Source organism: Macrobrachium nipponense, chromosome 28, assembly GCF_015104395.2.
Source record: "Macrobrachium nipponense isolate FS-2020 chromosome 28, ASM1510439v2, whole genome shotgun sequence".
Taxonomy (NCBI): Eukaryota; Metazoa; Arthropoda; class Malacostraca; order Decapoda; family Palaemonidae; genus Macrobrachium; species Macrobrachium nipponense.
This window is the reverse complement of record NC_087217.1, coordinates 69,269,923-69,292,397: the sequence shown is the minus strand read 5'-3', so window position 1 is coordinate 69,292,397 and position 22,475 is coordinate 69,269,923. Positions and strand designations below refer to the sequence as shown.

Genomic DNA, 22,475 nt, shown 5'->3' with positions numbered 1-22,475 from the left:
CTGAGCACTGGCATTACGCATTAGTGACAGCAGACTCTGAGAACGTTCGTCGTTCTCGCACTGCTCTGCCTGAGTTGCCACCTACACCATTCTACGAATGAATAGGTTTACTATCATTATAGAGCAGAAACCAAAATCCATCAAACTAGTATATTTAAGCGAAACTGAATTTGCTAAATATAAAAGGCTAACTTGGTATTGTCATAACAATACCTTAAATGTTTAAAAATAGGGAAACCGGCAACCCCTGAATAGTTGCAGGGAGAACCGATTAAATGTAATAAGAATAATCGTACTCTCGGTTGTCCTCCGTAGGAGTAACTATGGTATGAGTATATAACTTGAACCATACAACAGTTTGATAGTAATATGACGTAAGGGCAAAAATAATATTACTATGATACAACATCGCTTGTTCACCTTTACCCGGCAGATATATATATACATATATCTGACTGGTAAGTTTTATGAACAAACGTAGAGTATTTTAGACACTTGGACAGCTACCTCCCTACTACATTCTGCCTCACCGAGGTAGGGAGAGCCATCACGCGGTAGTGTTTTGTCAATGAGAAATTATACGCTTACGCGATAGAATGAACACTCATGGCATTATCACTATTCTTCACTACACTACTATAACTTTCCAATGCAAACATGATTCCAGGCTACGCAGAGATTTAAGAATCACAGATAGGGTATTACCCTCCAAAGACACTATTGTAGGGCCCGAAGGCATCACAGGTCTTTGGAGGGATAAATTCTACTGGACGGGTAACTTGTGTTACACGCCTGGAGGAAGACCTCCTTACACTATCACGTTCTAGTTTACGTACCTATGATTCATAAGCCTTCCACGCAGAATCAGACATATTTTCACACTCGTTGCAGCGCTCATCAAACATACAAACATGTTTCCTACAATTCGCGCACACTGTATGAGGGTCTACCGAAGTTTTCGGTAGCCTAACCTTGCATTCTTCCACACAACATACTCTGGCCTAGTCGAACTAGATCCAGACATCGTAAGTTTAAGGAAAAATCAAGCCAAAATAAAAACAATCCACAATTAGCGTATGCCTAACCACCGATCCTAATCAAATAACCAAAAATCAATCGGGATACTCAAGTGACCAAAAGAGTTCCAAAATCCAATGACGGAGGTGCAGAAAACACTTGTTGTCTGCACCGGCGACAGAAAATATCTGACAGAAAATGGGAATGGTTCCTTACGCCCGCCTCCCAGCGGCGGGAATGGGTACTACCACCTGGCCGACCACTGCGTGTGCCGGGAGTTTTGAAATTCTGTCGGACTTCGGAGAATACAGCTATATATATATCTGGCAGGTAAGATTCATGAACAAATACAAATTTCATAGTTATTCTCGTGCTAAGATAGTCAACAATACTCTAGTCCCAAGCTGCTCTCTCAAGCTATTCTCGTCCTAAGCTGCTATCTCAAGCTATTCAAGTCACTCTCGTCACAAGCTGCTCTCTCTCTCTCTCTCTCTCAATGAAATATGAATTACTGTATCATAATATCATTCACTATCCATGTTTCATTTCTTATCATCATAAAATATTTAAATTACAAATTTCATTGTTATTCTCGAGCTAAGATAGTCAACAATACTCTAGTCCCAAGCTGCTCTCTCAAGCTATTCTCGTCCTAAGCTGCTATCTCAATCATAATATCATAAACTATTATGTACAAAGTTAATAATAATAATAATAATTCCATTAATAAATTCGTTTCTTTTAGCAACTAAATTGTTTTCCAAAATAATTCTTTCGGTAATAACCGTCCATCAGCTGATTCTAAATGTAAACAAAAGACAAAACTAGATTTTTATTGCTGTATTTTGCTGTTTATACATTAATATTATAGTTGGGTGCTGTAATCATTACAGTAAATCATGTTTTTTTATCATAAATATGTTCATTCACGAAATAGATATACTATGTACTTTAAGTTTGGTGCAGCAGCCAAATCATGAAAATAGAAAGGAATTGTTAGGTAATTATAATTTTGTTTGCTGATCTGATACAGGGGAAATTGAAGATAGGAAAGAATAACTTTGAAACTGTCTTGAATTTAGTTTAAGGTGATAGTTGAAGAAATATTTGGTGCTTGAACTAAAGTAGGCAGTCATAAACATTGAAATAGTGGTCTTGGGTGGGTTAATTATTAAAGTAGGCGGTTTAAAGCAATTTTCAGGGGGGGTACCAGGATAACACAGGTATTTACTTATCACGGGGGGTTCTGGGCCCTATCCCCCGTGATTAACGAGGCCCTACTGTATATTATTACAAGACTATGAGGTGAATGCATAGCGGGGTCGGAGCTGGCGGGAGAGGATAATATGAATACCTTACATAATGCATGCCGCCGCAATTTATTACGGCGACGACAATGCAGAATGCAGGTCCCATCGGAGTGACCTCCAGCGGACCTACATGTAGTGATACTCCGATATCGATTCTAATATTACATACTCCGCCAGATACATATCTGGCGAGTCCATACAAAGGTACTTATGTATCATTTTGTAATTACAGATGGTACGCTGTCAGAAGACAACCTGCACTGCAACCCTGCAGCAGCAGGGCAGACAGGAAGTATGCCGCACTCACGCAGGCTGTGCGGTCCAATGAACGACTTGTCGGTCTGGCAACCAGTTGAGAGTGAAGTCTGTTACAATTTGGTTTTGGGACTTCACTACCAAGACGGTAAGTACCAATTCATTGAATGATTAGTTCACTGAACGAGATATTGTAAATAATTGGAGAGATATTGAGATAGTTATCAATGTTTAGAATACTTTTAAAAGAGCATACTTTTTTTTTTTAAAGTAACTATCTCTTTCAGAAGCTCCCTTATCTAACCAAATGCGGAAGCATCAGCAATGGTACCAGTAGATTTGGCAGCCCCGATCATTGCCAAGATCCACGAAGATAAACAGGCCGTGCTGGCAGAGGACCTAGTGGGTTAGAATAAGAAGTCGTTGGAGAGGTCGCAGCAATCAACCTGGACCACGAACCAATGAAGGCCGATACCCAGGATGAAGGTAGGCTATATGAAGCATTTGGTAAACGGGCAAAAGGACTACCTTTTAGCTCGTCTCATTCTTCTTCTTCATTTTAGAGTTTACCAAGAGACCTACGACTTCGAGGAATAAGCCGGGGTCGGTAATCCCTAAGGTAAGCTGAAATAGTCACTCATAGGTCTATTACAAGTCCCTTACTAAACCTTACAAACTGAAGGCTATTTGGGAAAGTCGTTCTAGTTTGTCATCATCCACCAAACTGGTGACGAACATGACAAAATCTGCCACACACAGGCAGGCATAGAAGACAAAGGCATCTAAACCCAGATCCTAGGATCCCGGGTTTAACCCAACATGTTTTCCAGCTTGCTGAGGCAGGAGATGGGTAACCTGACTCAGCCCAATTCTAAATAACATCACAACTCAGTTGTTCTCGAACATGAAAACGTCAGGTCAGCCTATTCAGTCGTATGTATAAGGACTGAAGATCTAGGAGACCTCGGAGTAAGGAGCCCTCCAACCTGGAAAGCCACAACTACTCCAGGCAGTACCAGACACATCCAATTGTGTCCCTTCAAATCAATAATCCTTGGTGGCTACCAGCACATGACCTCTTTTCAGAGGGCATGCTGACGATTGAGGGCGGGGAAGGGAACCCGGCCTATAGAGGACTTCGAGTTCCTTTCACCGGGTCTCCAATTCCCTTGTTCAGGCTATGCAAGTCTGATTGAGAACGCACTGATCTGTGAAGACAAAACGCCTAAGGAAATGGCCATCTTCCCCAGAGACCAGGCTCAATCAGCCTGGGTTCAAACCCTGGCAGATTGGGAATGCACAAAAACCAAACTGACACGTCACGATAATCCCTTCCCGATTTTTGTGGTGCTAGATGACACATCCATTCCATGTACCTCTAAAGTAGTAGAGATTACACTTCAGGCAACAGCAATGGACAAATCTATACATTATATCAGAGAGACGGATTTACCATCCGTGGTCTCTGTGGGAGGAATGGAGTGCGGGGTAGACGCCCCGGCGACATTCTTGGTAGGCATATTGAACTAAAATTGTGCTACAACACTCTTCAGCGAGCTTTTACCCAGACTCCCAGAAGCACTGGTAAAGGCGAAGTATGAAGCCAGAAGTCGCTTGACTGGGCCTATCAATTCCGCCACTATAGCGGAAATGACAACCTTGGTCTATACGGACGAACCATCGTTCAAGATACGGACAAGTCATTGCTTCACACCTTACGGTGCGATGTATATGACTTTGCAATGGCCAGGAAGATCTGCAGAAAGCACGTCTTGGCCAATGCGTCTATTCACCATGAACCTAATAGACTCATCAAAGCTTAGGTCTGGGGAACAAACTTGTTCCCTGAGACGGTATGGAACAGAATCCCGGGCGAAGCAGCTAAGGTCAACCAGAGCTTGCGAGTTCGCTGGGGCTTGATCCCCAAGAGGAGATTTGAATCCTCGGGAACACAGCCCACGGGCATGAAGAGAGCAAAGGGGTTCTAGTCTTCCTAGACGACTTAACCTCAAACAGTGGTACAAGCTGCTCCAGTAGGCCAGCTAGGTCAACCATCCACCTCAAATGGTCAGCCACAACAGTCCGTGCTGCTGTAGAACCAGCCCTCTCAGCAGCACCAAAGGTCGGCTTCTTTACCTCTTCCCCGGCCATAAGGCCTCTGATAAGAACCAGGTGTATGTCACGGATACAAAAGGTTCACAAGAGGTAGTCGAGCCAGAGCAACTTTCCGTACAGCAGGCGGAAGAACTTCCGGCAAGGAAGAGACTTCACAGGAAGCCGGCGCATCCGACTTTCGACGAACCAGTGAGACTCCTTAGGTAGGAGGAAAGCGGTGCTTATTCAAGAACCGCTGGGAATCAGCACTTGGTCGAACAGCACAGTATCAAGAGGTCGGGTATGTAGTAGGGAGAAGGGCCCTCCTCCATCAACCGAAATTTATCAACATCCACATGCCGGATGAGATAAAGGACACCTAAGACTTTCTGTAGAAGAAAGTAATTACAGGTGCAAATACTTAGAATTTCAGGGACACTTCTCCAGCGATTCCATGAAGATTCAATCAAACCAAGAGTAATATTAGACTTGTCTCATTGAAACTCATATATTCAATACGACAAGTTCCATATGCTAACAGTTTTCGCAGGTACGGACCTTACTTCCCAGTGGGGCCGTCACAATACCTATAATCTTATAGATACTTACTATCCCGGTAGCAAGTCACTTCCGCCTTTTCCTAGGCTTCAGACTAGGCAACAGGCTTACGCCTTCAAGTAAGGCTATTTGGGCTTATCAGAGCGCCCAGAATATTTAAAAGATAGCGGAAACAGTAGTGCAATAACTGAGAACCCAAGGGATAAGCCTATTAATCTCCTAGACGACTGGCTCATCTGAACTATAAACGTCAAGGAATGTCTCAAGGCAACCACAAGGGATAAATTTCTGGAATTCCTAGGATTCCAAATCACAAGGAATCCCTACACACTCCGACACCACGGTTTCAGTGTTGAGCAAACAATGGGACCTCAAATCACACAACTTCCGATCCCACCGGGGAAAAAAGAAAGGAAATAGCAAGGCTGCGAGACAGTTCCTCAAGGTAGACAAGCATCCCGGAGGAACCAGGAAGAGTTCTAGGTTCACTCCCATTCGCGTCAGTAACAGGGACTCTACTAAAAGCCAACGGAAGGCTATATTCCGGGAATTGCGAGACAGAGTTCCCGCATCCCGCACATTTAAAGAGACTCTGTCCATGGACAGAAGTCAAGAATCTGACAAAATCATCACTGGTATGGTTCCCTCCACCACGTTTAGTGGTCCATATGGATGCTTCACTAAGCGGTTTGGGAGACTACCCTCAATATGGAAACACTCAGGACACTTGGTTCCTAACGCCCTGCTAGCTTCATAATAGTGTTTGGAAGCCATGACAGTATTCTATTCTTAGTAACTCTCCTCAGAGAGCAGCTTCAAACAAGCCACATAATCAGGTCATGATAACAATCTTTTCATTGACAACAAGAAACAGTGACATCTGTCAGCAACTCACTTGGCAGGAGCAAGAACTTAGTGGCAGATGCACTGTCAAGGACAACTCCGCTACAGTCGGAATAGTCCTTAGATAACAGGTCATTTAGATGGATTAGCCAACAGAATCCAGATCTCCTAGTAGAATTATTACCACAGAATCCAACCACAAGTTACAATATTTCATGTGCCCTCAATCTGGACCCCATGGCCCAGGCCACGGATACCAGATAGGTTGGAACATCTGGCAGAGGATTTAATTTTTCCCTCCAATAAATCTACTAAGGCAAGTTCTAGGCTAACTCCCATCCTTCTAAGGACGGATTGGGCTGTCAACCCCCAACTGACTCTAGAGCAATTGTGACCCATAACTAGGGGAATTGGGACTCCGCCTCAGACGGACCCCCAAACCCAGACTGGCACGATTAGTATAACAAGGGCGGCGGACGCTTCCTCAAGGATTCGGAGTGTCCTAACTTTATGGAATTCATGAATTTCATGGCACAAGAAGATGACAATATGGATCCTATTAACACCTTGTTCTTAGAATCAGACAACGGAAGTCTACGGGGAGGTCTGCAACCATGCGGAAACGTTTCAGCAATTGTCACGAGATTTGACTTTCCTGACTAATCCTCTCCCCCAGTTCATACGACTCCCTTTTCTAAGCAGTACGATTCTACAGTAAACAAGCTAGCCTTTTTCCTAAAAAGACCCAATAGTTATGACGATGAATATGAATCTGGCTGTTACATTCCTTAGGACCCTGTTTAGAAAGAGCCTACCAGTTAGGGTTATTACCATGACCAAATCTGCTTCAAGGAGGTACTCCAGTTTGGTTCCACATTAACAGATTCATAATTTCATCGATTCCGAGAACTTGTGCTAGCTAGAACAAAATCATATTGATTTTCTTCCATCCAGAGAAGTTCTAGTATCTCCAGATCGAATTCTTGGCTAAAAATGAAGATCCTCAGAGTAGGTGGGCCCCTAGAAGATTGCCCCACTTCCACAGGATCTACCCCTATGTCCAGTCTACCCCTATGTCCAGTCAGAACTTGAGATCAATTTTAGACAGAACTTCAAATAAAACTTCAGGTTCTTTATTCATTCGAGAGATGGTGGAACAGTCTCATTTAAGTGATTAAAATAACAATTCTATAATTTTAGATAGGCTAACCGGAATCAATTCCACATATACATGATGTCCGAGCAGTAGCTGCCTTAATAAGTCACTTCCACCAAATGAACTTTGATGACCTTAAAGAAGTATATAAGATGGAATTCAAGTATTTAATCACCACTACCTTAAATCCTTGAAAGCCCTTAAGGGGGCCGGCCGGCTAATGACCTTTTTTAAGGACAGGACTTTGATATTCATACCACTTAATAAGGTGACTTGGGACATCTCCAAACCGCATATGATTTTCGCCTCTGACCTTCGGTTTTGTGACGCCAGGGCGATTTATCCCGAAAATAACCATTTTTCAAATTCTATCTCCTCCCTTGATATTTAATATTAAGACCTGGGATTACTACCATATATAGACCTGATGTAGACCTCCAATCGAATGGAGAGTTTTTTTCTAAAAGTCATTTTTTTGCTAGATATGAATTTTTCAATATGGTCAAAAAATAAACCCTACAAATCAGGAGAAAAAAATTTATAAAAAAAATACGAAACAAAAATTGGAAAAAAGGGCTCTATTTGATTGTTCTATAATGTCTTTCTGAGTTATATACCAAATTCCAAGTTATATACCAAATTCCAATGTTATAGCTTTAAAACTAAGTGAGAAGATAGATTTTGAAGGTCAATAAGTATAGTTTTAAGATACGGGCGTTCAAAGTTTTCCTTCGTATTTCTATAAAGACAATATTAATAAATAATGATTATTATGAATGTATATTTATTTTTTGTGTATTATTAAACCAAAACTATTTTATTTATCATAATTTAATCATAAATGATGATCCCTTTGCTCATATATCGCAGCCTGGGGCACTGCTTGAGGCAAGATGGGGCACTCCTTCCTACGCAATTCTCTCTCTCCCCTTCACTAACTCTACTTATTACAGCGAATTTTCTTCTTCTGTGTGTTAGCGAGATGTTTCCCTTGTATTTTCCTCTTTGGCATGATGAAATTCTTGCCCGAAACAAAGATAAACAAACGTAATTGCAAGAGAATGTCAAGAGGTGAAACTCGAAGGCGTACACTTTTTTTACAAAGACAATTTAATAAATCATGATTATTATGAATTTCATATTCCATTTTGGGTATTAAAAAACCAAAACTTTGTTATTTATCATAAATGAAGATCTCTTTGCTCAAAGATCGTAGCCTTAGGCACAGTGTGACGTGTGCTGTCAAGCAAGATGGGGGCGTTACTAAGCAACCCTCCCCTCTCTCTTCACTAACTACGCATATATTATGATATTCTGTAATAATACTTGAGCGATTTTTCTTCGTTTGTATGTTAGCGAGATGTTTCCCTTGTCTTTTCCTCATTAGCATGATGAAATTCTTGCCGAAACATACATAAACATACGTGAAAGCAGGCGAATGTCAGACGTGAAATGGAACGTGTAGACTTCCCGACGTCTGTGATCGCACTAAATCAGGACTGGACTTGGTTGGTAGCTTGAGCCTGAAGTCTCCTTCTCGACTCGAGGAATGTCTATAGATGCTATTTCTCCCAATTTCTTTGACAATAATTATAAAAATTTACGATAATAGAAGAAATATTGCATTTTCTTGTACGGATCAATGTTTTAGGCTTATTGAGTTACGTTAACTAATTACCCTGTAACTACGAAAGTAAGAGGAATTTTGACGAAATATTTCGTATACGTATTCTTAATTGCCATATGAAGCTCCATGAATTTTTTCATGACTTTGCATTTTCGCCCTATACCTCCATATATAGAGGTTCCGGCCGGCCCCCTTAAATAATTCAGCAGTGGCAGTGGGGGAATATTGTTTCCCATAACACAGTCTAGTCATGTTGACATACCTAGTCATAAAGACCTTGTCCTTCTTTAGCTCCTTTTCTCTCCTAACCGCCTCGCTTAGTCTCTAGCCTTCATCTCGGGGATTTTCACTTGGATTGTACAATTGAACCATTCTTGTACTGGTTATAATTAACTACTAATTATATACATGAAAAATATATAGTATTACTTGTTGACATAGTAATTACACAGGCCTTACCAGTAATTGTTTGCAGTAATAGTATATACTTACTAGAGTAAGGACCTAGATTTAAGATATTGTTAAAATCTGTTTAGATTTAAGCAATTTATTAAATAGGGTAGAACTATCTTAGCGTTAGTTTCTCCCTTCCAGTAGTCTTATAGAGAGTATATCCAAGCTTGTGGGAACATTCTCTGTTACTATTTCACGGAGCAACACAGGTTTAGCCCAGAAAAGGGATTTTGACAAAGGAAAAATCTATTTCTGGGCGATGACCTATGTCTCCCAGTGAACCCACCCCTTGCTTCCTCACCCTATAGCCCCAAGCTTGGGTGCTATTTTCAGGAATGGCTATCGAGGCGCTAGTAGTAACGGTAGTGGGCGGTACATGGCGCTGGTATGGCACCTAATTTGAAAAGGGAAATTGACAAAGGAAGAAACTAAATGGCAGAAGACCTCTGGTAGTGGTTTCACTCGCCCCAGATACCATACCGACACCTTATATAAAGGTGAGCGAGCCAGAATTCTGGCATTACAATATAGCTTTTTTTTCTCTGGTATTTATAGCAATATTTATACCTTAGAAATGTGTGCTAAAGGAACATTTCACTGGACGACACAGGTCATCGCCCAGAAATACATTTTTCCTTTGCCAAAATCACTTTTCTAGTAATAACATTGTCATTTTTTGTAAAGTTCCTTCTAATATTGGTAATGTTTTATTTATTTCACTGAACTTTCTATTTAAATTATCTAGCTGTCTCCCTATTGAGTGTTTTATATTAATTAGTTCTGTTAGTTTATCAGACCACCATGGGACTTTGTGCTTTGTTGGATGGGGCTTTGACTTTGGTATTGCTCGATCAGCAGCCTTTTTAATGAAATCAACAAGAATATTGTTAACTTCATTAAGGTCTTTTAAATATTCAAATGGTTGGATATTTCTTGTGTGCATTTCATATTTCTCCCAATCTGTTTTATTAATGTTATAGTGAGGAACATGTTTTGCAGGATTATTATGTAAAAAGGATATTAATATTGGGAAATGATCACTGGTGTGCAAGTCATCAACTATATTCCAATCTATTCTGTCAACTATATTTGTTGTACAAAGAGTTAGGTCTATTAACCCTCTTACGCCGATTGGACGTATTAAACGTCGACATAAATTGTCTCCCAGGTGCCGATTGGACGTATTAAACGTTGACATAAAAAAGTTTTTTTATAAATTTGCGGAAAAATACTTATAGGCCTACCAGCATAAAACTTTTTATTCACGCGCCTTGGGGGATGCTGGGAGCTCACGAATCAAGGCGTTTTTTGTTTACAATCGTTACGCAGGTGCGCAAGCGCGAGTTTCTTTCTTATCGCACTAAAAAGTATCAGAGACATCTAAGAAATTATTTTGTCACTTTGACATAATTTTTGCACCATTTTAAATTAGCCGTTACATGGAGTATTATATGTGAAAATGTGCACAATTTCATGTAGAATACAACAAAAAATACTCATGATTGTAGCTTTTATCAGTTTTGAAATATTTTCTTATAAATAACGATAAGTGCCAAAATTTCAACCTTCGGTCAACTTTGACTACCGATATGGTAAAAAAACGCAATTGTAAGCTAAAACTCTTATATTCTAGTAATATTCAATCATTTACCTTCATTTTGCAACAAATTGGACGTCTCTAGCACAATGTTTCGATTTATGGTGAATTTATGAAAAAAACTTTTTCCTTATGTACGGGCGGTAACTCTTCCGATAAATTTTTTTGTGCGACTGTCGTAATGTTTGCACCTTTTAAAATTAGCCGTTACATAAAGTTTTATATATGGAAATGTGTGCAATTTCATGCACAATACAACTAAAAACAACCCATGGTTGTAGCTTTTATCAGTTTTAAAATATTTTCATATAAATAACGATGTGCCAAAATTTCAACCTTCGGTCAAGTTTGACTATACCAAAATGGTTGAAAATGCAATTGTAAGCTAAAACTCTTATATTCTAGGAATATTCAATCATTTACCTTCATTTTGCAACAAATTGGAAGTCTCTAGCACAATATTTTGATTTATGGTGAATTATAAAAAAAAAAAAAAAAAAATTCCTTACGCGCGGTAACTTCCGAAAAAAATAAGAAATTTTTTCGTCCAATTGTGGTAATGTTTACACCATTTTAAATTAGCCGTTACATAAAGTTTTATATATGAAAATGTACGCAATTTCATGTAGAATACAACAATAAATAATTGAAGGTTGTAGCTTTTCTCATTTTTGAAATATTTGCATATAAATCACGATAAATAGAAAAAACACCACGTTTGGTCAACTTTGACTCTACCGAAATAGTCGAAAAACGCAGTTGTAAGCTAAAACTCTTACAATCTAGTAATATTCAGTCATTTATCTTCAATGTGAAACAAATTCAAAGTCTCTAGCACAATATTTAGATTTATGGTGAATTTTTAAATAAAAACTTTCCTTCCCTCCGCGTGCTGATTCTCCGCCGCAAATCTCTGAAATGTGTGTCACATTATCGTTATATTTGCTCCGTTTCATATTAGGCTTTTCATAGAGTTTTATATATGAAAATGTGTGGAATTTCATGTAGAATACAACAATAAATAATTGAAGGTTGTAGCTTTTCTCATTTTTAAAATATTTGCATATAAATAAAATATAAAAAAATTTGACATTCGGTCAACTTTAACTTGTCCGATATGGTCGAAAACTGCAATTGTAAACTAAAACTCTTACAGTATAGTAATATTCAATCTTTTATCTTCATTTTGAAACCAATTGGAAGTCTCTAGAACAATATTTAGATTTATGGTGAATTTTTGAAAAAAAAACATTTTTTTATGTCCGCACGTTACGAATTCATGCATCATTTTGTGATATTATTTTCTCTGTGTTGCTTTGATCGTTTTACAATGTGTTACATACCAAAATTATCGCAATTTAGTGTACAATACAATGAAAAGAAATTAACTCGTTAGCTTTAACCGTTTTGCTCACAGCGCAATTTGAATACAATTATATATGAAATTTTGTTTTCGCACTATCATATATCGCATTATTTATATATGATAATGATATTTTTTTCATTTCTGATGGTTGCATACTAAACTTCAGGCAATGAAAAAAAAGGAGCCAAAAATGAACTCTTAATCTTGAAAACTAAGCGCGCTGGGATTTTTTGAAAAAAATATTTTTTCCGCTTCGGCGCTCACTCCGAGACTGCCTCGGCATACGGGAGACGATTTTTATTATACCCCTTCGGCGTAAAAGGGTTAAAGAAAATGTTCCATGTGTTTTCGAAAAATATGTACTAATTTCGTCATCATTTATACAGCACGTGTCGTTTGACTCCTTACTCTATTTGAGATTGTACAGTTACACTCCCATATTGGGTTGTGAGCATTAAAATCCCCTACTATCAATGTAGGTTCTCTGGCATTGCCAAACAAATCCTTAAGTTTTTCTATGTCATAATTTTTGTAAGGTTGGTTGTATATGTTATAAATTACATAATTATAGTTTTTTATTCATATTTTGATGCTTGATATTTGCAAGTCAGCAAAGTTTACAGGTACCCTGTCATAACATACTTGTTATGTACATATATAGCTGTACCTAATTTCCTTCTTCTTCTCTAGATGTAGATACTAAGGTATAATTACCAACTGTTGATATTGTTTTATTGACATGTAAACATATCATTGGTTCGTATTCCTTCAGTAAGTGCTGTAATTCTCCCAAATGTAATCTGGTCTGGAGACCATTTATGTTCCATTGTATTACGTATATAATTATTGAAAATATTATGTCAAGAGTGTTAAAGTATTACTTTCTTGTTGTGGTTTATCTATTTGCATTTTTTCTAAAATTTTAGTTACGACATTTATTTGCTTTACCTTACGAGACATTAGGTGTCCAATGCATATACAACCTTTTTTGTGAGTCTCTAGACTAGTAGTTTCTTTACTTCTATATTTTTTGTCTATGGTGTTCTCTACTATTTCTTTATTGCTCTGGGTATTTCCATCCATTTCTTTTATTATTACTTTAGGAGACAAGGGTATGTTCGTATAATTTTCTGTTCTGTGCACTTTTTGTGGATCCTTGGTCTTTGCTTTAACAGATACCTCTCTATTAATTGTTGGCTTTTTGGTTTTGAGTGGAGATCTCTCTAAAGGTCTTTTTATCTTTAGCTTCCAGCTCATTATAATTATCTTGTAATGTTTCAGTGATACATTTATCATTCTCTTGTGTTTCCATTTCCTCCAATATCTCAAATGAATTTGAACACACAGTTGCCCAAGTTTCTTGGTTTCTTGCTATATTAGTTTCTTGTAAAGTTATTTTTTCTTCTGATTTATCTACTAGGGGTTTGTTACTTACTTCCACTTTTGTTTCATTCCTTGAGCTCATTGCAGTGGAGAATATTTGCTTCCTAGCGGGATCTTGCATTCCTCTAACTCTCAACTCTAGTTTGGCTTCTCTTATTGGCATTCCTGATCTCTCCTGAAGTAATTTCAATTCTGTATTGTATATATAATATATAAACTCCTTAGACCTAGCATGGTGATTTTGGCCACAGTTTACACATTTTGGTTCACCACACTTCCACTGCATGGTATGTTTGTCAGATCCATAATACACACAAATCGATATATTTCTGCACTTTCTCCATGTACTATGCCCATATTTACTACAGTTTTGCCACTGTAGTGGTTTTGGAACATAGGGTCTTAGTTCTCTGTTTTGGCCCATAATTTTAATTTCTGGGCTTGACCTGTGTCGGCCTGTGAAATGGTTCCTTTGATACTATTTCTGAAGAATAAATATTGCTATTCATCCTAGAGAAAAAAGAAACAATATAATGCCAAGATAAATGGCTCGCTCACTTCTTATAGAAGTGTCGGTATAGTAAGGAGCGAGTGGAATCACTACCAGAGGTCCCTTGCCATTTAGCTTCTTCCTTCGACAAAACCCCGAACTACGGAGGAGCCGTGCTACAGCTCCCGGTCTACTACTACCGTGAGCGCCTCCGACGCCTGAGACGTCATTCCTTTCGGTGCTGTGTTTCGCTCTATTTTGGATTATCTTTTATTTTCAAGATGTCTTCAACTTCTGCTTCTAAGTTAAGTACTGTTTGGGGTTACTGATCTCATTTTATGATGATCTTTGTGTTTTATACATATTCGGAGCCTTATCGGCCGGTATGCCCCTCGACCGCATGGCGGTACGGGTTATCTCTTTCGGTCTTCCATACCGTTAGAGATTTCCCTTTTTCTCAGTACTTTAGATATGGTTACTTATACATAGTCTCTATATCTTTATGCAGTTAGTTTTTTAGTTAGGCCTCCACGGGGCACGCTCCGACCGCACGTTTCGGACCTTAGTCTAGCTACGCCTTACATTGTTAGGAGTTTTATCAGTCACGATTGAGAGTCATATCATCTTAATTATTCTGATGTTCTCTCTTTCCTTCTCTAGTTCCTGATTACCTTTAATAATATTATAGGTACTAGGTTGGCTAACATACACCATGCTTCGGTATGGCGATTAGCTTCCCTGTTATCATTTATTTTACCGTTAAGTTAGGCTTTCATACCCCAATTGTCGATTGGTGATTAGCCTGCCCCCGTTTTCTTGAACTAGAGGTTATATTAGGCTAACATACCCCTTTCTTCGGATCGGCGATTAACCTAATTTTCTGTTTGCTTAGCTTCGTGTTCCCCGTGTTAGTCTAGCTTTAAGATATCGCTTTAATTTTATTTGATTGATTATTATAAGTAATCCTATTTATATCAGTGATATTGATGTTGTTCCGACGGTTCTTCCCCACCTCGTATCTTTCACCTGGCTGGGAAGACCACCGGTTAATCACGGTGAGCCACCCGGTTACGGGGTCCCCCTCCCGTCCCCCCTTTCCCCCCCTCCATACATTGCCATCCACGTCGATGGGTGATGACTCGTTTCTCACAGCTAGCGTCCGAGTCTGCATGAGAGGGGGTGACTCACGGGACTGGTGGGGATCTCCCCTCCCCTACTGGTATTCTCACTCGTCACGTGCCTCGGGGGCTCGGGACCTCCTCCCCCCTTCTTCTCCGTCCTTAACTGGCCGCTCAGGGGGAGGGCTCCCCTACCCCACGTTCTTCCCTACTCATTCCCCCTCAGTTCAGTCCGGCAGGTGTCTATCCGCCGCTACCGAACATAGAGAGGGGGGGAGGGAACCACTGGGTTTCCTATCCACTTAAGATAGTTCACACGAGCACTTACTGATATAATGGGTTTTTATTTTGTTTTATTTTGTGTTATTTAATGTTTAGAATCTTTTGCGTTACTCCGGGGGTTTTTTATTTCCGCCTCTCGTACTATCCCTTGCTTCGTTAGAAGTTTGACATTGCTCACTCAATATTAATTAACTCCGGGCCATACGGAGAACTCCGGGCCCTACGGAGTCTATTTTTAGTCATATGACAAGTGAGCTTAGGCGGAGGCAGAGACTTTCTTCCCCCCTCGTAACTTTTCTACGTAATATTCATACGTAGATCTCTATCCGTCGGTCCTACTCCGGCACCCACGGATAGTTTGCATATTATTCCACCGGAGGTTGTCATTGGTACTCATGTATCCTTTGACTTACAGATGTTGTGCCAGGAGATTGGGTGCAGTGCCATCCTCCAAGACCCGTGCGGCCATATAGTATGCCGTTCTCATGCAGGATGTGCAGTGAAAGTGGAGGATTTTATCGTTTGGCATCATGAAGCTTGCCAAACCTGCTACTTGCTAGTAGGAGATGCCTCACTAGTAAAGTTTCTTAGCACTTTCTTCATTCATTCGTCACCTGGAATACTTGTTGTTATATTATACCTTTCACATATGAGACACATATTCATATAATCTCAACACAACAGACATTCCTCCCCTATCCTCTCCCTAACTCTAGACCCTTTTTTACAGGGTTCTGATGAAGAAAAGAAGAAAGCTTTGTCGACTCTCAAAGCTTGGGTAGGGGGTTTTGGCCGGAATTCGAAGGGCCGCCCCTACATTCTTACCCAGGATATGGCGGACCTAATATTCCCAGGAGCCAAGAAAGGATCAGTGGTGGACCCGATAGCGGCCGCCCCTTTGCTGGCCGACCTTCAAGTCATGATCTCCCTACAGGAGGGGATTTCCCAGAGGACGTGCAGAAGACGTTGAGGCAATGAACCTCGACGTTGAACCCATGGCTATTGACTCCATGGGTACAGGTAAGGGTGTAGTAGGGGCAGCTTCTGTGGGTTCTCAGGGCCCTTTCCTGAATTCCCTTTCTCCATCACCTTCTACTGATCCTTCTACTTCCACTTCTTTCCGGGGCTTCACTGAAGAGCAGCGGTCTGTCCGTCCTAAGGCTACTTCAGTGATCCCCAAGGCTAAGATGACCGAGGAGAAACTTAAAAAGTCTCTCCCCAAGAAATCGGTCATCCTGACAGACACTGTAACTCCGGCTCACCACCCCGGATCAGTTAGGTCAAGGGAGGCCTCTTCCTCTGCGTCGAGGTACCCCAAACATAGATCACGTAAGGATCGGGCTCAAGTCCCTCTTTTTGATCCCGAAACCTTTTCGGCTAACATTCTGGAGCAGGTGGGAGTGATCGTAGGGGCCTTGGTTGACAACAAGGTCGGCTCGGTGCTCTCCCAGCTCTCCAGTTCTGTTACGTCTTCCGGCCAGTCGATCCAATCGCTGGCGGAACGGCTGGCCGCTCAGGAGAATGCCATCGCCGGGATCCAAACCTCGATTGCGGCAGGTTCCCCTCTATCTGTGCCACCTTCTCCTCTTCCAATGCCAGATTCCAGCCAACTGCCGGAATTCAAGGCGGCCAACCCTTGGAGGATCGCTTCATATGCCCCGTTTGTCAACGGAATGTTGACAATCGAAGGCATAGGAACTCGAAGGCGTGAGGACTTCGAGTTCCACCCCAGAGACCTTCAACCACCATTCATGGGCTACGTCCGACTAACGGAAGCAGCGATGATGAGAGAGGACAAGGTTCCCAAGGAAACAGTGATCATTCCGAGGGAACAGGCACAGCAGACTTTAATGAGAAGTCTGGAAGAATGGGGGTGTGAAAACACCCGCATCACAGCCTTTAGGAGTCCTTTCACCATTTTTACTCCGGTGGAAGGGACTCCACTACCACTGACCCTTAAGGTAGTGGAAGCAACCTTTCAGGCCGCCCTGAAAGACGAGCCCCTGCCTCAACTACGAGAGACGGAACCCACCTCTCTCTTAGTCCCAGGCTCCGAGACGTACTTCGAGGGGGCAGTTCCTACTTTCTCAGTAGGAAAACTAAAGGCGGACTGTGCCACCTCTCTCTTTAGTGAGAGACTCCCCAGGTTGTCGGACTCTCTCATCCAGATGGAGTACGACGCCCGGACTAGGCTCGCGAGATCCCTTTCCTCCATGACTATGGCGGAGATGACGGCTCTTGTATACCAACAAGAGCCGTTATTTAAAGTTTTGGCTAAAGGTCTGCTGCACACCATGCAGTGTGACCTTTACGACTTCCTCATAGCCAGGAGAAATTGTAGGAAGCACGTTATGGCGGAAGCTACTATCCGCCATGAACCGAATAAACTGATTGCTTCCTCAATTTGGGGAACGGACCTCTTTCCAGCACCAGTAGTAGCAGAAGTCCTTCATGAGGCTTCTAAGGTTAACCAGTGCCTCAAAGTCAGGTGGGGACTGGTAGCAAAGCGGAGACAGGAATCTTCTGGTCCTAACCCAAGGAACAAGAAGAAACCAAGGAAGTTCTCTCCCTTCCAGCCTTCTCAACAAACGTTGGTTCAGGCAGTCCCAGCATCACAAGGGCAACCATCGTCGAAGGTCAACAACAATACCTTGTTCTGACCCCTCAGTCCCAGCAATCTCAACCCTCTACTTCCTTTGCTGTCTCGCCAGCCTACAATTCCAACTATGAAAGCCAGAACTTTCAGGCTTTCAATAGGTTTGCGAGAGGCAGCAGAGCAAGAGGTGCCTCTCGATTCAGAGGATCCGGAAGGGCTGCTAACAGAGGAAGAGGTTTCCGAGGAGCAAGAGGTGGCCGCCCCTCGGCAAACCAGCAGTGAGAGTCCCAAGGTAGGAGGGAGGCTGTACCTCTTCCGCCAGCGGTGGGGGTTCAGCCCTTGGGCTCAAAGTATAGTAACAAAGGGACTAGGTTGGAGTTGGCTAGAGGGCCCTCCTCCAACCAACAGATTCTATCAAGCACCAACAACGGAATTGGTAGAGTATACCGAAGACCTCCTTCTCAAAGGAGTAGTCTCAAGAGTCAACAATTTAAAATTTCAAGGAAGCTTGTTCAGCGTGCCAAAGAAAGACTCGGTAAACCGAAGAATCATCTTAGACTTGTCCCATCTGAACTTATTCATTCATTGCGACAAGTTCAGGATGCTGACCGTTTCACAGGTACGGACCTTACTTCCCCGTGGGGCCGTCACAACCTCTATAGATCTTACAGATGCCTACTATCATGTTCCCATAGCCAGACACTTCCGTCCATTCCTAGGCTTCAAACTAGGCAACAGATCCTACTCCTTCAAGGTAATGCCATTCGGGCTCAACATAGCCCCCAGGATCTTCACCAAATTGGCGGAAGCAGTAGTGCAAGAGCTAAGGAAACAGGGAATAATGTTAGTGGCTTATCTGGACGATTGGCTTATTTGGGCAAAGAACCCCAAAGAAGGCAAAGAAGCAACGGTCAGTCAGAGTGATCAAATTCCTGGAACATTTAGGTTTTCAAATAAACAAAACCAAGTCCAGACTAACACCGGAATCTCGATTCCAGTGGTTAGGCCTTCAGTGGGGCTTACAATCGCACACTCTATCAATTCCGTCGTTGAAAAGGAAAGAAATTGCAAGAGCTACAAAACAATTTCTCAAACGACAACAAACATCCAGGAGGTGCCAGGAGAGGATCCTGGGCTCACTCCAGTTTGCATCAGTCACAGACGTTCTGCTCAGAGCCAAACTCAAAGATATAAACAGAGTATGGCGCTCAAGAGCGAATTGCAGATCACGGGACAAACTAGCCTCTATCCCAGCGATCTTACGGAAACGTCTCCGCCCCTGGACGGAGATAAAGAACCTTTCAAAAGCAATTCCTCTACAGTTTCCCCCTCCATCATTAGTGATCCACACAGACGCCTCACTAACAGGGTGGGGAGGACACTCCCAGTACGAAAAAGTTCAAGGAACTTGGTCGTTAACATTCCGCCAGCTACATATCAATGTACTGGAGGCCATGGCAGTATTCCTCACACTGAAACGGCTCCGTCCGCCCAAGAACTCTCATTTCAAATTAGTTCTGGACAGTGCAGTAGTAGTACACTGCATCAACAGGGGCGGATCCAAGTCAAGCCACTTGAACCATGTCATGATAGCCATCTTTTCTCTGGCAAGCAAAAACAAATGGCACCTGTCAGCCACTCACCTGGCAGGAGTCAAGAACGTAGTAGCAGACGCTCTATCGCGCTCCGCTCCGTTGGAATCGGAGTGGACACTGGACAGGAGTTCATTCAATTGGATCAGTCTACAAGTCCCCGGACTCCAAGTAGACCTCTTCGCCACGGAGTCAAACCACAAACTCCCTTGTTACGTGGCACCCAACCTCGATCCTCTAGCATACGCTACGGATGCAATGATCCTCGATTGGAACGAATGGAAGAATATTTACCTCTTCCCTCTGGTGAACCTTCTCATGAAAGTTTTAGACAAACTCAGGACATTCAAAGGCCAAGTAGCTCTAGTAGCTCCCAACTGGCCCAAGAGCAATTGGTTCCCTCTACTCCTAGAGTTGAGACTCCGACCACTACGGATTCCCAACCCCAAACTAACCCAGTTAGTGCAAACTCAGACTGTGTCCGCTTCCTCAAGAATTCAGAAAACCCTAACTTTATGGATTTTCTGAAATTCGCAGCCATGAGGAATGCAGAAATTGATCCCCAGAATATCTCATTCTTGGAATCAGATAAAAGAGAATCTACTCTCCGACAATATGATTCATCTGTCAAGAAACTAGCAGTTCCTTAAGTTGTCAAATTCTCAAGTCATGACAATGAACCTAGCCATAACTTTCTTCAGATCATTGTTTGAGAAAGGCTTAGCAGCAAGCACTATCACTACGACCAAATCAGCTCTTAAAAAGATCTTCCAATTTGGTTTTAGCATAGACCTTACGGATTCGTACTTTACGTCCATACCAAAAGCTTGTGCTAGATTAAGACCATCAACGAGACCTAAATCAGTCTCTTGGTTCTTAAAATGATGTCCTCAAACTGGCCTCGGACATTAACAATGACTCTTGCAATTATATATCCCTCCTGAGGAAAACCCTATTCTTATTAAGTTTAGCCTCCGGAGCTAGAATATCAGAACTGTCAGCTTTATCAAGGGAACCAGGCCACATTGAGTTCCTCCCCTCAGGGGAAGTCCTCTTATCCCCAGATCGCCATTTTCTAGCCAAAAATGAAGACCCACAGGACAGATGGTCCTCGTGGAAAATCCTACCACTACCTCAAGACATTTCCCTTTGTCCTGTCAACTCATTAAGAGCCTACCTAAGCAGAACAACTCTGAAATCTTCAGGCCCATTGTTCATTAGGAAGGAAGGTGGTACATTATCCCTAAAAGGGATCAGGCAACAAATTTTATACTTCATTAAACAGGCCAATCCAGAGTCCTTTCCTTGGGCCCACGATGTTAGGGCGGTGGCCACATCTATTAATTATTTCCAACACATGAATTTTGACGATCTTGAGAAGTATACAGGCTGGAAATCTCCGACAGTTTTCAAACGGCACTACCTAAAACCCTTAGAAGCCCTCAAATTTCCAGCAGTGGCAGCTGGAAACACAGTTTCTCCTGATTCTTAATTTTTACTATAACTTCTTGTAGCCTTCCCTTCTACCTGCCCCATTGCACCCTTACTTAGTTTAGTCGCCTCCATGTATTGGGTTACCTTGAGTTTGCTTTTGTTCATCATTCTAATTGGATTCAGTTCCATTCTTTTGTATATATCAACTTATATCCTGTCTTTGCCTAACCTGTATTGTTATTGTTTGTTGTTAGGCTAACTAATTTTAAGTGATAACCCGTGTTTTAGGGCTTATACTTCCCTTAGGGTAAGACTGTAATTTTAGTTGATTATTATACTATTAACCTTACAAGTGTTTAACTTTACCTTCTTAATTTATCTGTACTGTTCCTCAAGCTTGGTGTTTGGCATTCTCTGGTACTATTTCACAGGCCGACACAGGTCAAGCCCAGAAAAGGGATTTTGACGAAGGAAAAATCTATTTCTGGGCAACGACCTGTGTCGCCCTGTGAAACCCCACCCTGTAGTTAGATTATCCTCACCCAGCTTACCCCAAGCTTGGAGGCTATCTTCAGGAATGACGTCTCAGGCGTCGGAGGCGCTCACGGTAGTAGTAGACCGGGAGCTGTAGCACGGCTCCTCCGTAGTTTGGGGTTTTGTCGAAGGAAGAAGCTAAATGGCAAGGGACCTCTGGTAGTGATTCCACTCGCTCCTTACTATACCGACACTTCTATAAGAAGTGAGCGAGCCATTTCTCTAGGATGAATAGCAATATTTATTCTTCAGAAATAGTATCAAAGGAACCATTTCACAGGGCGACACAGGTCGTTGCCCAGAAATAGATTTTTCCTTCGTCAAAATCCCTTTTTGAAATGCAATTCCTGGCCTTCAAATTTTATTTTTGCTATTTTCAGTGTCTTTTCATTACTATGTCTACTGGCTATACTGTATACTTCACAATCTTGCACATTGTTGTACCTTTTTTTATGGGAATCTAGCAAAATATTTTTTCTATTGGCTCCTCACTTTTAGGAAGTACTACAGTACCCTGTACACTGTTCATATTGTCATGCTTTCTTATTGATACTTTTATATTGTCTATGTTCTTTATGGTTAAATAATTTTCGGATTGATTTTTTGTAGTGGTTTCTATTAACCACTTCTGTTCTTTTATTTGTCTAAATGACATTTCTGAGGTTGGGTGCCTACTTAACAAATAATTTTCCAATCTTAATGCAGACATTTTCTGTCAGTTTTCAAGGTAAAGAACCTTGACCAACTTCCACTCCCGAAGAGGGAGTTGA

General features: G+C 41.5%; 1 protein-coding gene across 1 annotated transcript in view; it reads right to left on the bottom strand.

Annotated features, from left to right (window-relative positions):
• LOC135201862 (uncharacterized) overlaps nucleotides 1-22,475 on the bottom strand; it is a 193,279-nt gene that overhangs the window by 87,581 nt on the left and 83,223 nt on the right. The window lies entirely within an intron of this gene.